Source organism: Spinacia oleracea, chromosome 6, assembly GCF_020520425.1.
Source record: "Spinacia oleracea cultivar Varoflay chromosome 6, BTI_SOV_V1, whole genome shotgun sequence".
Taxonomy (NCBI): domain Eukaryota; kingdom Viridiplantae; phylum Streptophyta; class Magnoliopsida; order Caryophyllales; family Amaranthaceae; genus Spinacia; species Spinacia oleracea.
Window position 1 is genome coordinate 67310281 of NC_079492.1, and position 6000 is coordinate 67316280.

Consider the following 6000-nt stretch of genomic DNA (forward strand, 5'->3'; position numbering starts at 1 on the left):
TAATAGATTGTAAGGAGCCTTAGAAAGTTTTAAATATGCATATTAAACGTGTAATAAGTTTGAAAACATTCCTAAGGTTCTTTAGTTCAAAGTTGGGTTCGAAAACGTCATATTTGCCTAAAAATGTCCTAGAACGACCCAATTAGCCTTAAATGTGAAATAATAGATTGTAAAGAGCCTTACAAAGTTGTAAATATGCATATTAAACGTGAAATAAGTTTGAAAACATTCCTTAGGTTCTTTAAATTAGTTCAAAGTTGGGTTCGAAAACGTCATTTTTGCCTAAAAATGTCATAGAACGACCCAATTACCCTTAAATATGAAATAATAGATTGTAAAGAGCCTTAGAAAGTTATAACTATGCATATTAAACGTGTAATAAGTTTGAAAACATTCCTTAGGTTCTTTAGTTCAAAGTTGGGTTCGAAAACGTCATTTTTGCCTAAAAATGTCCTAGAACGACCCAATTACCCTTAAATGTGAAATAATAGATTGTAAAGAGCCTTAGAAAGTTGTAAATATGCATATTAAACGTGTAATAAGTTTGAAAACATTCCTTAGGTTCTTTAGTTCAAAGTTGGGTTCGAAAACGTCATATTTGCCTAAAAATGTCCTAGAACGACCCAATTAGCCTTAAATGTGAAATAATAGATTGTAAAGAGCCTTAGAAAGTTGTAATTATGCATATTAAACGTGTAATAAGTTTGAAAACATTCCTTAGGTTCTTTAGTTCAAAGTTGGGTTCGAAAACGTCATTTTTGCCTAAAAATGTCCTAGAACGACCCAATTACCCTTAAATGTGAAATAATAGATTGTAAAGAGCCTTAGAAAGTTGTAAATATGCATATTAAACGTGTAATAAGTTTGAAAACATTCCTTAGGTTCTTTAGTTGAAAGTTGGGTTCGAAAACGTCATATTTGCCTAAAAATGTCCTAGAACGACCCAATTAGCCTTAAATGTGAAATAATAAATTGTAAATAGCCTTAGAAATTTATAACTATGCATATGAGACATATAATAAGTTTAAAAACATTCCTTAGGTTCTTTAGTTCAAAGTTGGGTTCGAAAACGTCATACGAAGTATTTGCCTAAAAATGTCCTAGAACGACCCAATTAGCCTTAAATGTGAAATAATAGATTGTAAAGAGCCTTAGAAAGTTGTAAATATTCATATTAAACGTGTAATAAGTTTGAAAACATTCCTTAGGTTCTTTAGTTCAAAGTTGGGTACGAAAACTTCATTTTTGCCTAAATATGACCCAAGGAAACAAGTAAAGTAGTGATTTATAATTGCACTTACATGTAAAATATTCTTTGCATTTACATGTGTACGTAAACAAAGTATATATAATTGCATATTTTATGGAATGTGTAGTGCTTTTCGGAGTTACAAGAGATTAAGTGGACAATCTAAGGGAACTAAATTAACATGGTTTCCAGCACAGGTATAATTAGTTTATTATTTATCTAAGAATCAAGTTTTTCAAAATTATAACATACAATGTGATAGAAATTTTACTTGTGTTATTTATTTTAATGCATGTAGTGTGCTCAACAACCGGGATCACTAGAATGTGGCTACCACGTCATGCGTTTTATGTACGACATAGTAATGAATCATGGTAATAGTCAAGATCTTACTAAGGTATGTTCTCATAAACTACGTACTTTATATAATAAATTGAAGTACACAAAACTATTATATTGAACATCGATCGTTGATAAATTGAATTATTTACACTTTTGTAGGATTTTTCAAGAACATTGCCTTATTCACCGGAGGAGATTAATGAGGTGAAAGATTTTTGGGCAGATTACTTCATGAACAATGTCGACTTTTAGCTTAATTTGTAATATGAACTCGATCTCTAGCTAGATACCTTTGTTGTAGTAATTTTATGTTTGTTTTGTAACATATATGTTGGTTGATCTATGACGAATTTAATTGCCTTTTATTGGGAACGTTAATTACGTTGTAAACTATTGTGACAGGTATTATTTATATATGTATTCCCGGTATTGGAAGCGTCTACTTTCAAAGACGATCATGTCGGAATTTCCAATAAAATATTAAAAAACCTATTTAAAAAAAACAAAAAATAAGTCATTTGCCACGCACGTTAGCTTAATGTGCGAGGCAAATGACTTAAATTTTTGGCGCCCAAATTGTCATTTGCGTCGCACATTAAGCTATTGTGCGTGGCAAATGACTTTTTTTTCTAGCGCCTGAAAGTCATTTGCCACGCACTTTAAGCTAATGTGCGTGGCAAATGACTTTTCAACATGGTGCCTGAAAAGTCATTTGCCACGCACATTTGCTTAATGTGCGACGCAAATAAGGGTCATTTGCATCGCACTTTTGTGCGATGCAAATGACTTTTAGTCATTTGCGTTGAGATCTTTTGCCACGCACAATGTGCGATGCAAATGAGATTAAAAGTGCAATGCAAATGACCCTTTTTCCACTAGTGAATGCTAGAAAATTCCTCGAGCCCTTGGAGACTCGATTTGGGGAGAATGTATCCACAATGTGCATGATTTACAATGCTACTGGGGTTCCATTAACTTTGTTCGAATGTCATAACTGGAATGGACGTATATGCGAGTGTCCGCAACCAATGGTAATTTTAAATGGGCAATGGGGTGTATTCTTGCATGGCCGACATTTTGGGAATAGTGTACTGGCCTCTGAAGCTACTACACCCTCAGTCTCTTTTTCTTTTTTACGTTTTTTTTTTGTATTTCAAAATGTTCTTTACATTTCCTTTTATACTATCACATAAATGATTTAGTATTCTATTAAAATTTGTGTCCAATTATTATTTTAACCAATCAAATTCATTGGGTCATTTAATTTCTCACACTTTTCCATTGAGACATTAAATTTTTCTCATTTTCCAATATCGGAATCTTGATAAAAGTGAAAACATTATAAATAAACGTAATTTATCTCGTTTAAATAAAAAAAATGAGGAATTTCAATACAAATTAATTATTCGTTAAAACGCGTGAAAAATACCAAACGTAAAAAACTAAAAGAGACGGAGAGAGTACCGTTTATAGTGGCATGAATTTTGAATGGATGTTGTCATTTTCCAACTCTGCGACAGCCAACACCAACAAGGTATTATCATTGTTTCTTTCGATTTAGTATACTCCCTCCATCTTTTTTTAATAAATGAAAATCTATAGCAACAATTAAAATGAGACTTGGGAGTCTTTCTCTCTGTTTATTTTATTTTTGGACATGAAAATTTGCTAATTTACCATTTTTACTTCATAATATTTACAGCTAGCTAGTTTAATATGCACGCGATGCGTGCGTAAAAAATTAATAAAGAAAAATATATACGTTATTATATTTAATAAACTCAATAAAAACGAAAGAAAAAAAGTTCACAAAATATTCCTAAAAAAAATTGACATCATCTCTATTTAACAAGCGTTTAAATAGTGCAATAATAATGAAATACGTAAGAAAATAAACATGTAAAATTGTGTAAATCATGTTTATTCTGCTCACAATATGCTTGTCTAATTTTCTGACACATGTACTCTTATACTCAATCGATTTGCTACATATAACCAACATTATAATAATATTCTGGATTAAATTCTACAATCGGTAGAGGTAAGTAGATAACACCACCACCGAGATTATAACAGAGTATTTGATTTTTCTCCTATGTGTACAATTTAAGATGGGGGTCAATTGAATTATAAATGTATGAAGATTTTATCAAAATACATGTTGTCATTTTAATTGATTTTGCATAATTAAGTATTCTTTGATTTAAGATTTTCTTTAATATGGTTTTGCAGTTCTTTTTTTTTAATGTATGATATGATACTTTTCTTATTTGTCGATTTTCACCTTTCTTGAGTCTTTTTCGGTGTGTTTAGCTATTAAACACTCATGATATTTTACATTTAGTGAGGGCATTATAGACTATTCATATGGGGGACATCAAAATATCATTTACTATAATGATCCCAGGAGTTCCCTTATAGAATAGAGGTGTCCGCTCATTTTTTCTTTATTAATTTTTTTCTTACACCACCCACATTTTAACACATTTCTCTTACTCTAGCCACCTTCAAACCCGGCCCGAGGGTTGAATGGAGGGTCGACCGCCCAGGGGCCCGAAGTAGGAGGGCCTCAAAATATACAATCCAGGTTATAGTAATATAGATAAAAAAAAACCGAGACATTACACATGAATATTGGTGGCCCAATTGGTTGAGTACATTTAATTCTTTGCAACACTTGGAAGTTTCACTCATTTGAATAATTTAACTTGATTCTCTACTCTCTCTGCTTTAGTAGATTTTTATTTTTGTTTCTTATATCTATCAACTTCTTTAATTATACTTCATGTTCTCTAAACTATTTTACCGAGCATTCTTTCTTATATGACTAATTGTTTAATGGCATTGAATATTTATATATGTTGTTAAATATGGTTAAAATATTTAAAGGAGAAATAAATATACACAAAATCTCATTTACAAATGGTGTACAATAAATATCGTACACCGGAGTAAAAGTTAACTCAAAATGTTTAAAAGTTACATTTATATATGTAAAAGTTATGTATTTTTAAGTGAAAAGTTTTCATTTTAACAAAAATTATTTCTTCAAAATCACTAATAATGTATAAAATTAATCATTTAACCCTTTAAAAGTTTATCTATCAAATTTTACCAATATAAAAGTTAATTAAAACTACGTTAAAATTTTTAAAAAAGCTGGTTAAAAATTATCTTGGTGAACAATAAATTTATTGTACATCTTGTGCACACATGACCTTTTTATATGTAATAATTAAGGATGTTTGGAGCATTTTAAAACCTATCACTTTGCATAAGGGCCCATTTATCGATGATTCGACCCAGGCCCCAAAATATCAGGACCGACCCTGACCATCTTTTGTTACATTTAATCAAATTTTTTATTTTTATCTCAATATTTGTGCAAATAGTAACTGTAAAGATCTTTACAAAGCGGAAGTAGCACTTCATAAATAAATTATATAATTGTCCATTTGCACTAAAACTATGACGTATTTAAAAAACTAAAATACAGAGGGAGTACAATTTTTGTCATACGAGTTTGGTGATTGAATATGAATTTTTCAATGCAGGTGTATACAGAAATTTTTCTACCAGGGATGTATAGAGTGAAAGGTGTGGATAATATTAGGAGCACTTTGAATAATTTGGGGAAATCGATGCACCAGAGCAAAATGCGCGGGGCTATAATGTTTGGTTTTATTGGCGATATTATAGATGCACAGTTGAAGCAATATTGACTACTGATGAAGCCCTTGACATTAAGTAGTATAATTCATTACTACCTCCGAATCTAAATGTTATTCCCGTTTTCTTTTGTAGTGTCCCAAAATAATCTTTCCATTTGTTTTACTTCCTTTTTAATCTCTTCCTTGTAATTTTAACTTTGAAATTCTATTGGTTTATCAATAAAAAACCTTGTAGTCTCATTGGTTGGTTTAAGTTTGGATGGATTAATGAGTTGGCATTTTTATTCCTTATATTCTATTGGTTCAACTATTTTGTTTGCTTGTGAAAATGGAATAAAAAAGCAACAATTCCCCATAAAACTACATTAATAATAGTTAATCTTATAATGTTTCTTTTTCCTTAATAACCGCGTAAAATGACAAACGGGAATAACATTTAGGTTCGGAGGGAGTATTATAGAGCATTGGTTGACCTGCGCGCTGACAGAGCTTTCATTTATTTTGTTTTTGTTTTTGCATTCTGAGTGTTGTTTTTAATACTTCGTACCTGATATTCCAGTAGGAACACGCACAAGAGGGTGGGGTGAATTGTAATTGGAACTTTGATAAAGTTTCTTGCGAAACTTAGAAAATTATAAAGGATCTGAGAATAGGAAAGACAGAAATAACAATTGTGAAAACTTCTTGACACTAATGAAGAAGGGAATTCCTTTTTTATTATGGTAATGCCTCGATTAC